Source organism: Cryptomeria japonica, chromosome 1, assembly GCF_030272615.1.
Source record: "Cryptomeria japonica chromosome 1, Sugi_1.0, whole genome shotgun sequence".
NCBI classification, from domain to species: Eukaryota; Viridiplantae; Streptophyta; class Pinopsida; order Cupressales; family Cupressaceae; genus Cryptomeria; species Cryptomeria japonica.
In genome coordinates, this window is record NC_081405.1 from 102909041 (window position 1) to 102921412 (window position 12372).

Genomic DNA, 12372 nt, shown 5'->3' on the forward strand with positions numbered 1-12372 from the left:
TATCATGTGGACCTGCAAGAGAAATTCCACAGCAAGCTCGACGCGAAACCGATGAGAAGACAATGTCATCGTCTTCAGACCACCGACGAGCGGATGCCAGGGTACTTCATCACCAGATGAAATAAAATGTCTCAGGTCAGATGGTAGGGAGAGGCCCCTGAAAGGGACATGATATGCAACTACATCGTCCCAAGGAAAAAGTTCCTTGGTGAGCTGCGAAGCCAATAGCCTAGCTAGACTGCAATTCAACAACGAGGCTACGAAACGTGAGCAGATATCCATGTTCACACGATATCGGTCCACATTGTCAATGAAATCCTCTCCCAACACTCATTTGATAGCAACGATTATCAGAGGATTCCTCCACCATGTCATCAGCTGTAGCCTCTAATAAGAGATATTCCCAAGGAAAGTGACCTGCGCTTTGTTGCTGACAAGTCTGATGGGAGTATCCATTTTTGAGGAAAATCCGTCGTTGAAGCTAGTACTGTACAAAGGAATGTCTAAAAAGACATATTTATAGAAAAAATACAACTCAAGGTGACGAGTGGCTGTGATACCAATGTTCCCGAACTCCAATGCTCCTCTCACTCTCCATTAAATCACACAAGGGAATGAATTTTGGTTCAGAGTCAGAGATGTCCTGCCGGTACCTCGAAATAGGAGATTGTACCAAGCAAGTGCCACATGTATGCGTAATTACATCGCATTTAAATTGAAGCCTCTGTAGGATTGCCTCCACTCATGCAAGCCTCGTTGTTTGTCAATCTCCTTGGGAAAAGAGGAGATCCGTTCGGACAGGCTTTTCATCTCAAGTGGCTTCAGACAACGGTGGGTTAAATAAATGCACACTCAGAAAGCAAGAATGGCGGCGCTTGTCCTCATCAGAAGTTAATTATGGTTGCAGAATGAGCTGGCATACGTGTAAACAGACGCTTACCATTAAGCATCTTGTTTTACAAAAATCTAGGCACTCAATGCATTTAAGGATGGTGTTTGTCCTTATTCATCTTATTACTCTTTTGTGGCCTAAGTTTTCAGTTTTTCTCTCAAAGATTGAAAGGTTGGCAGAAGAAGAGCATCAGACTGAAAATGGAAGCCGAAGACGCGTCTTCAGGGTCTGCTTCAGGAAGAGTATGGGTGGATATTTTTGGAGACCTCTCATATTCCTCACATTCCATTCCTCCCAAGGTGGAATATCCAAGGACTAAAACCAAGACAAAGACAAGCACCCGCAACACATCTGTTGTGTTGGATTCGTTTGAAAATGTCTTCGAACTAGAGGTCTGCAAGTAGCCCAAGAACCTCAGAGAGGCCGCATGCAATAGAATGCTTCATCATAGAGCAAAGTCACAATTAATGGCAGCTCGATTCTGGGGTAGTGGTACACCTCAATTTATAGTCCCCATGGTTCCATACTGCCCTGAGCTCGTAGCGGTTTGCGATCACAGTTTTGATCCCTCCCCCTGTTCAATCAGTGGCGCATCTTTGAGGGTGGTGATCTCCAAGAAGGCTATTAGGAATATGATGTGCTGCCCTATTTTTGAGGGAACAAAGGTCTTCTTTGAGACTGCAATGGAGGAATTCTGGGGTACCAGAAGGGATGCATTGTCTTTTTGCCGAAGAACACTCAATCGGAGTCTATCAGCTGGACTCTCGAAGTTCCCCTTGTCCCATAGTGACCTAAAGCACAAAGATCTCAAAGATATTTCCTCCACCCTTGCCTGGTTATGTGGTTATGATAATGAACGATACATCACGACCGCTATAATGGGTTTTCTTTTCAAGTGTAGAAAACAGAGGGAGTCCTTCCATTTTGGCTTCTTTGTTTGTATAGCCAGAGCCATGGTGAAGCAATTATCAGAATTTTAGTATTTCCGGTGATTTAGGTTTTCCTCAGTCTTAGTCCACCTGCTCTTGCATTAGAACGAGGCCTTCTTCGGCCAATACATGTGGTTGGCGACTTGCGATGAATCGAGAAATAGGATGCCGTTGTCAGCTTGGATGCCCCTGCTACTAGCTTCTTTTGATGTGTACCATTTTTCTGACCTCTTCCTGATTCCGATGCTCAAAGAATTTGGTTCAATCCCCAACGAACCACTGGCCCATTTTTTGCAGGTCCAGATGAACTAGATGCAAAATGAGCGCCCTCCTATGACTGGTTCATAGGCAGTGATTTTTCTTTCATCCGAGTTCATGGTTTCTCTAAGGAACCTTTTCGCTTGCCCATCTACGTGACAGAGAGGACCCTTGCTCTTGAGATTGCGTGGAAATTGGTAAGAATTGAGAGGGCTATATGAGAAGGAAAGCATGATACCTCCATTACTGAATACCACAAAGCCATCGGTCCGATCACTCCGGTACAAAGAAACATTACGGAAGAGGTCTTCACATCTAAGCTAGTGCATCTCGGGCTGGTAGTAATCAATGATTCCAGGAGCTATGACCCCGACGATTGTCTCAGCAAAAGGAAAAATGCAATGAAGCATGAGCTGCAGAGCTCATGGGAGGGACGTAGAAACCCTTAGGCTGATGACCCAAGTTTATGTGGGTCTCAATGACTTTCCTATCCTCAAGCACCCCCCTGGTTAAGATTTTACAAAGTCTTACAGAGGTACAACCCTGCAAAACCTATTCCTTGGGTGATGCCAGAAGCCATGACTGCGGATGCATAGTCTAGGAAAAAGAGAGAAGATTTTTGGATCTTTCGGCAAGAGGTAAGTCAGCCGAGGGCTAACATTGGAAACACCCCCTTTGACGAGCATTTCAAGATAGAATGACGTTAGCTAAATAAATCAGATGAAGAGACAAGTGATAGTTCCCCTCATGGGGACTCGTCTCCTGAGATGGCCCCACGGTAGGATGCAGGGATTATAAATATCAAAGAGAAAGATCCAAAACCCCATATCCTTCTTCCTCTAGCTGGTTCTGCCCACAGACCCCATTCCCAAGCTAGTAAGCGACAAGCTGAGAAGCAGGTGCATGACTCCCCTCCAAGAAAAAAATAGCATCTGAGTGTAGCAAAGAAGAGTCCACCTCCTCAGACCCCAGGAGTCCCCTCAGATCCATAGTGGGTGGTGACTTCAACAGTTCAGGTATGCCCTTGTTTACCTTTATCTTCTGCTCAAGCTATTTCCTCGACTGTCCCTCCTGTCACAATGCAAACCTAGGTCCCCACTGCCCTTACTTTGGCACCCGTCAGAACGCCGGTTGAACCTCAAGATGTATTCCCACAGGTTTCCATTCCTTTCCCGGCCCTCACCTTTATCCCCGTGATGATTTCCATGCAGATGTCTGAAGAAGCCTCCATGTCGCGTAGGTTTGGTTTTGGAAAGTCCACTCCCCCCTCAAATCATGGGGTTAGCATCCACAATTCCTTTTCCATCTGGAGCCTCTCCTTTCGTCCCATTGTTTTCCCCATCAACCCTTGCCCAACCTATTCAAACCACTTTCGGCAGGCCTATTTCACAGTTTCCCTTTGCAGTCCCCCAGCGCCGCTTTTGCTGACCAGACTATTAATAACCCAGATGATTTCCAACAGCAAGTCGCTTACTCCAAGACTCCCCGAGTTGATAAAACAGGCAAGCGAAGAGAAAAGGAAGGCACCCGTCCAACTTGCCCACACCTTCAGACACATTTCAGCGAAGAGAAAGATGTCTTTTCTTCGCAAATTTGTTCCCCAAGGTTGACAAGCAACAATTCCAAATGGGACCCAATGACTATACCTTGCATGCTATCAACATTAGCCTTGAAAATGCTATGACATTTGACAAGGTGGAGATGATGGAAGAAACTTCAAAGGCCGTGTCTTCAGATTTCATCAGTAAGACTCGTCGCTTGGAGAAAATACAAGTGGAGAATGCGCATCTCCAAGAATCCCTGACCCGACAGAGGAAGGAAGACAAGGCACAAAGCTCATAAATTAACCGCTTGCAAGGTTTGTTGACACAAGCCAATTCAGAGAAAGGAAAGCTGCAGTCAGCCCTTAATAACGCGAGCACCCAATTGAAGGGCCAAGAAGTGACAAGGAGTGCGGCCTTAAAAGAATCACAGGAGAAAGACTTGGAGATCCAACATCTAAGGGTAGCATTGATAGATGCCACCCAAGTACAAGTGTAGCTGCGCGAAGAGGTCCATCTAAAAGAAGAATATGCTCGACAACTTAGTGATGCACAAATTATGCTCTTAGAGGAGAAAGCGAGATTTGAAGTAGAGCTCCGGAGCAGGGAGGGTAGTCTAGAATTGTCCGAAAGGAAATTCCTAGACATAGAAGTTTTGTTGCAGCAAGAACAAGATCGTATGGTGCAGCTCTAGCAAGCAGTGCAAGACAGAAGTGCCAGGATCCTTGCTCTAGAAAGCCAGATGATCATTGAGCAAAATAGGTGCAAAGAGTTGCAACATGAAGTAGCTTCCAAGAGTGAAGATGTTTTGTAGTTGTTAAGTATTCCTCCCCTCGCACAAATTTCTCAAGATTTTTCGTCAATTCTGATCGAATTGTATGTTTCCCATTGGGAGAGAATTAAGTAGTATAGTCCCTCACTGCAACCTGTGTTGAGATTCATTCAGGAAGCACAATCCCTCTACATCGAGATGAGAGCCCTTGTCAATAGCTCTATGGTCATCCTTAGTCCTAAGATCCCCATGGCTCAGGACCTAATCCAAATGTTATACGCAGCCCAAGATGAAGAGTTAAGAGAGAAAGGGATAGCAGACCACCGACAATTGATCAAGAAGATGAATATTTTCATCAATCATCATAGGGTGATTATGCATGTATCAATGATTCTTGAGACCTTACAAATCTCCATCCGAGATATCAAACATCGTATAGAGAGGTTTGTCTCGTTAGGCCTACCTTCTCTGTTCCCTACGGATGGTTCTGTACTGGGAGTTGAACAAGTATTAAGTCAGGTTGAGCATTTGCAACAAGACAAATCTTTCATCCAACAACTGAGTGATCCCATCTCCGTGGAGGAGGTTGAGCATCTCCTACACCCCTTAGCTTAGCTTTACGTGCTCTTGAAGTTAGTCCATGATGAACCAGTTGGCTTGCCTTTTGATGAAATTATCTGCCTGGATCAGCATTATCAGAATCTGGAATCGCAAGTGTTGCTCCTTGAGGAAGATTGGACCTCCTTGCAGCAGGTCTTTGATCTGCTCTGCCCTGTCCTGGCATGAAGTCTAGTCTCCAAACCAACAATTTTGGGTTCTTGTATTCTGCAGGCATAATTCTCCCTTTTAGTCACCAAGAAATGTTCACATTATTTTCAGTTAAAGTTCGCGAGCGAATTTTTGATCGGGATGCCTTGTCTACTTCTTTAACTTTCCAACTGCGTTCGACGTACGGGCCAAATGTTATCTCGGTGTTGCCCTGACGACCTGTGTTTTATGATTCGAAGTCTGAAGCAACGCGAAGGTGACAAATGGATTGGTTATGGTGACTTGACATTCATTTTGGGCCCTGTCCTATGGTTTGAGAAAGATGGAGACACATTGCATCTCCAGGCTGTTGGTAGTATTTCGGTTGGGAGGATTTTCTGTAGAGGTTCCCCTGAGCTTCAGTGTGTGTGGTCTGCCAGGTAGCTCCACGACATGGATTTTCTATTTAGGTGGGTATGAAGATCATCATGGCTGGGTGGGAGTAACAACTTCAGAGGCCATTTTGCTGGGCATGCTCCTGCGGAATGCCATGACATGGTTTTTCAGTTTCAGGGGTGGTTGCGCTTGGTTGGTGGATGTTTGGGCTGTTAGCATAGCCGTGGGCTCTATTTATGCTTTGATTTTCCCTTTTTTGGGGGTTCAAAACTTTAAAAAAGAAACAATTAAGTTTTCTTAGTTAGAATTTCTAGCCTTTTAGCTATTACTGTTTTCTGAAGGTCAATCAAATTGTGCCTGTGACCTTTGTGATGCCTCTTTTCAACATGCTTTGATGGTTTTTTGTGCTTCCCCTTGTGATTTTGATAACTTTGGAAATATATATCTAAGACTCTTCCGATTAAACTATGTTTTGCACTTGTTATCTGGCAGATGCATGATTGATATTTCTTTATGTTGCAAAGGAATTTTGATTGTATCTTAGTTGTGGTTCTGTCTGGATATGTAGATTGTTGAATGGGCTTTAAAACCATATTTTTTTGGGTTTTATATGCTGATTAATGTTTTTATAAAATGCTCTAGCGCATCGTCTCAGTAGTTTAGATCTTGTTGTTTCAAGTTTCCTTCTCCCTTTTTATCAAAACCATAAGGAAGAGCTGGCTTCTCAATCCCAGAGGTCATTCAGTGAGTCTCACACAATTGGTCCCCCATCATTGAATTTCCCATAAGACTGTTTTCTTTCAGAGTAAAATTTAGAGTCAACAAGACTCTTTAGTGACGAGCAGTATGCTCTAGGCAGTGTGCCTTCCTACATGTGCAAGCCCCCATTATATGTAATATCCTTTCATATGTCCAGTGAACTAATAATGTGGTTTTTCCTCTTTGAGGTTTTCCACGTATAAATTCTATGTGTTAAGGTGTTCATTTATGTGGATGATTTATTTGCTTCATGTTATGTGTTTATATGTTTACCAGTTTATATGTGTATGGTATAAAAGGATAAAATATTGTGTTATCGACATAACACTAATTCACCCTCCTCTCAGTGTTCTTGGATCCCAACAATTGGTATAAGAGCCTGGTACCTCGAAATAAGTTTAACAGCTTGAGGAAGATCCTGAAACTAAAATCTTTGAACATGGCTATGAAGAAGCAACTTGAGAAGGCTCTTGAGGATTATGATGCTGAAAGGATGAAGAACTTGAAATTGCAAGAAGAATTGAATTCTGCAAATGAGTTCATTCTTATCCTGCAAGAAAGGTTATCATCAACTCAAGCCAAGAGAAAATAAATTTTGCAAAAACTGGATGATGAGGAGAAGAATGCACTTAAGGAACAATATCAGAACTAAGTGAAGCAAACATGCTCATGAAGAATGAAATGAAAGATCTGACTATGAGGTTATCAAAAGATATTGAGGATAGAAAGAAGAAGGAAGATAATCTTGTTATATCTCTGAAAAACAAATTTGATGAATGTGGTAGATTGACTCATTAGAATATTCTATTGAGAAATGATTTGGCACACTCCCATAACAATGAGCAAGAACTTTAAAGACAAATAACTACTTTGAGAGATGACGTAACTATTGCAAGTGAGTATAAAGAAAAAATCAGGATTAGTGCTGCATAGTTGGATGATTTATTGAAAAGACAAAGGCAGATTGATGATTCTAGAGGACTTGGTTTTGTACAAGGTGAAAGCTCCGGTACTGCAAATGAAGATCAGACAACCGGTATGCAGAACTCATCAGAACAAAGGAAACCGATAAGGCAATCTAATGCTTATAAATTCAATGGTAGATGTTTTGTTTGCAATAAATTTGGGCATATGGCTAAACAATGTAGAAATAAAGCAAATCAAAACTACAATTCTTTTCTCGGTCAATGCACAAATTGCAAGAAATATGGTCATAAATCAAAAGATTGCAGAATGAATGTTAAATATCATGCATGTGGAAATTTTGGACATTTTTCTAATCATTGTAGGTCAAGGAATGACATCGGATTTGTCAAAGCAATTCAGAAGAACAATATTACATGTTATGTATGCAACAAAATAGGTCATATTGCTAAAACTTGCAGAAGAAAGACTCAACCGGTTAGCAGTAATAAAGATAATGAGAAAGGAAAGTAGAAGGTAGATGAAATACAACAAGGTCACACCAAGATATGGGTTAGAAAATCTGAAGAACCAAGTGGAGATGGATCTACACCGGTAACTCCACTGGTAGAACAGGGTATTCCTCCACCAGTAGGAAATTCCACCGATAATTGAGGCATAAGCCTTAGGGGTTGGCAAAGTCATTGCAAAATCCTACATATTACCTCAAAGGAGATCTAAGGAGATTTGGAGAGTTGTGTTCATCATTGATGAAGGTTCACCCGACACAAGACTGTGAAACTGACATCCATAGGGTTGTTTGCGAAGCATTTATTACAGAGAAAGATTAGGGTTTTATTCTCTAATAAAAAGGGGTAAGTGAATTCATTTTGACTCACTGAGAATTCAAACATTTAGAGTGAAGAAAAAGGTGAATTAAGAGCAAGCAAAGGCATTCTGAAAGGATTTTGAGCAGAAACACTCAATCTTCCACCGACAGTAACTATAGACATACATACACAATCGACAGTAAAGGAGAGTGTATAGTCCATAGCAACTGAAACTATTTTTGAGCAAGGAAATGTACAAGATACTATAAATACTGTGGATAATGCTCCATCGACAGTAATTGACACTGCACCAAGTGGCGAAGCCACCGGGGCAAAAGAGGTTGTAGAGGATAAGGTAAAGGAAACTGAATCTATACTGGAAGTTAAAACTGATTCCCCAACAAAGGTTTTGGAAATTGACACTTCTCAGGTTGAGAAGAAATCTGTCACTGAGATGAGTCCCCACTGAGTTGATGATGATGGTAACTTAGAAATTATTGTAGGAGGGTACTGCAGACAAGGGAATAATTGATCAATCAATTACAATACTGCATAGATTGACACCTGATTGTAAGATTTAAGATGGAGAAAGCCCTTCAGGAAAGCTGAAGACTCTAACATAACATATTTCTAACAATTTTCAATCTCTGAGGCAGATTGCAGATTGACAGGCTTTAGAAAGATTCACTACAACTAAAAGAACAACCTTTGACCAGATCATTGAAACATAGAAAAAAAAATTGAGGCCAAACTCATTCTTATTGAGAATTGTCTAAAACAAGGTACAAATATCTACAGGGTCTGTTGTAACATAAGAATTCTTACAACTAATGTAGATAGTAGATTAAAGGAGTTACATGATAAAGTAGCTAGCATTGCAAACTCTTTTGATGGATTAACCGCACCGACCACATCTGTTGATGGACACATTTTTTCCATGGAGAACCAGATTTTTGCTTTTGAGAAGGAGAGAGATAAAGTCATTAGGAGAGAAAGAAGTCATAGAGGATTGGTGAGTCCCAGATTGGATTCATTGGGTGTTCATAAGAGAGAGTGCATGGACATGATTGCTAAACCCACACTGATAGATGTCAAAGAGAAGGAAACACTTGCCCACTTACTAAGTGGACTAGCATCTATATCAGACATCTTCAAAACTGGCTGGGATACATATCTCCAGTTGTTGAATAAAGCTTACCCCAAAAATTTGAAGTTGGTCAAGCTCTAGTGACATTAACAGTATTCATTTATTCTTTTGTTCTGAATTCTATGAATTTTTTCACCGGTCTTTGACATTGATGCCAAAGGGGGAGTATGTATAAATGTGAAAAATATCTGAAAAATTAGACATGATCACATGGGAAGGATATCATGATATCAGAAGGAGTGTATTTCTTAGGGGGAGCATAATTCAGTTGAATCGACAGGGAATCCATTTTTCACATGAGTGTTGCCATCAATGCCAAAGGGGGAGATTGTTGGAAATTGAAACTCATCAGATTCATTTTGTTGTCATTCATGGCAACAAGATTAGATGGAAGTCATATACCGAAAGATACCGGCTTTGGAGCATTCAGGGCTACACCGACATCGACATTGGCACTGACACCATCATCAATACTTGAAGGAAGCCGACATAAAGGGAGATTTATTTATTAAATCATTTTGTAATTATTGTCAAGGCCGACATTGAATAAATTTTGTAATACATTGTAAGCCGACATAAGGCATATTGTTTGTAATGGGTATATAGGTCAGTCTGCTAGGTCATTTTGGATATGACATAAGATATGATACAAGATATGACATAGGATGCGACATAGGATGCAACATAGGAGAATATAGAAGAATTATATAATGCGAAGTATATGTATGTAGATCATTTGTATGCGAACGTTATATCATGCAATGATCTGTAGATAGCTTGGAAATAATTCTTGGAGGAGAAGAGATACCGATAGTAGGGTTCAGGGTTTATGAACCGGTACAGAGCAGAGCTATAACCAGAACTCTATTTGGCATAGCAGATGCATTTTGAGTTTATTTTTATTGTATTACTTCAGCAAAAACTTATAGTCAGTGAGACTCTTTAGTGATGAGCAATATTCTCTAGGAATTGTGCCTTCCTGCATGTGCAAGCCCCCATTATATGTAATATCCTTTCATATGGCCAGTAAACTGATATTGTGGGTCCCAAATCCAACCATGGTTTTTCCTCTTTGAGGTTTTCCACGTATAAATTTTGTGTTATGGTGTTCATTTATGTGGATGGTTTATTTGCTTCAAGTTATATGTTTATTTGTTTATTGATTTATGTGTATGGTATAAAAGGATAAAATAAAATGCTACCGACAAAACACTGATTCACCCCCCCTCTCAGTGTTCTTGGATCCCAAAAATAATAGCCCATAAAATTCTCTTACAAGGATTGTAGGAATACATTTGGTTTATGTTATGACTCACAACATAAATAAGAGGAGGCCCTAAGAAAACAAAGAATGTTAAGAGGGAGGAAGGTACCTCAAAGTCTATACAATAGTTTTCTAAGGTCTGGTAGTTTGGAGATAACAAACTTAAGGAAAAGAGGGAGTGTGGTAGTATCATCGATATTTCTCTCTATAAGTTTAATACTACAAGATACTATTGCACTGTCATTGATGCCCTCAGGTACAAATACTGAACATTAAAGAACATAATTAATGGTACATGACAGGTTGATCAGACTGTCCTGATCATTAACTCTGCCACTAGAGGTTTTGACACAGGTATCTCCAAGGATGGGAAAACTAGGGAGCGTACACTTCTGACCTTCATTCTTGGTATGAAACTGTAAAGTGGAAAATTGGGCCCTAGTGACTCCCCACCTAGGAGAGAGAAAGGAAGTCACTAGGATGATTTTCGCTTGGAGGAACTTTACATTCAAAAGAGGGGCTTGAATCCACTAGATCCAAATCCAAGGGAAACAAGGATGTGAATTCCAAGTGGATTGCAAGGGTTGAAGTGTGATTTGCCCTCTTTTGTAAATGGGAAAGTTGACTTGTTGACTATGTAAGAAAGAGAGATAAAATGAGTGAAATGAGGAGCTATTGGTTCTGGATCGCGTTGTAACTTCGGATTTGAGATATTTAGACTAATACAGATCTGCCTTGCAAATTTGGAAAAAAAGTAGGCGAGACCATGTTGAAAGTGTACACGGTCCTCCGCAAAATTTGCGAAATGAAAAGGGTTCTTCTGCCTCTGTAAATGGAGTCCAAATCTGAAAATACAGTTGCGCACCTGCAAGATACACACAGAAAAGAAGGGAAGAAGGGTTGTGGATAGGGGTTTTCTTTAGTCAAACCCCGGTTGAGGAATCAACCTTGAAAGAAAGTAATTGCAAATTCTTGAATGTAAACGATGGAAATGTATACCTTGTAGATTTGCAATTTGTTGATGATGGTTGCTTTGCTTCTTGAATAAAATCACAAGTGCTACATGAAATGACATGTAACATGACAAAACCCTAACACACACACATTATTGCAAATGAATGTTGTAAATGTTGTTCCAGTGGATGAATGAAGAAGACACATGAAGAAGAAGACTTGATGGATGCTTGAAGAAGACCTTTTGCCTGAATATTGCCTATCATCTCTTTCCTGTCCCCCCTTGAAAATGAGAAGACTAACTCCCTTTTATACATGCCTCAGAGAATTAATTCATCTCACCCAAGGCCAACATTGGGGGAGTTTGAAATCTTGAAATGCAGATAGGACCCGATGGACCTATCTTGGGGCCACCCTAAGAGGGGGGACAAGGGCCCCACGCCCCTACCCTGCTCTATCTTTGGGGTCCAGATAGGGTTCTGAGGCCATCTTAGGGCTTAAACAAGGAGAGATTCAAGGTGAAAATGTAGAGAGAAGTCTCAGTTGGGAAGGAAGATGTTGCCACTAAGGTGAGGACCTCAAATATGGTTAAAATTGCTAGGGCCACAATTTTATGACACTACATCTAGTCCTTACTTTAGCAGGAGTACGACTTACGCCGATACTATCGGTAAAGTAGAAAAAATAGATATGAAAGATGAGAAATGCAGAGCAATACCAAAAGGAGTATGAGCCATCACTAATCTTGAGGAACAAAGCCCCCAATCTTAGGATCTTAACTCACTAAAACATATGCAAGAGCACACACACCAAAAAGGAACAAGATGCACAAAACAAAAACAAAGTGCAAAAGACACATGAAAAAAACAAGATACAAGACAAACCAACTAGCTGAGGAGAGCTTGATACTTAGATGTCTCAACAACTAATCAGGATACAAAGACCAATGCCATCACATACACACAAGTGATCACATAAAA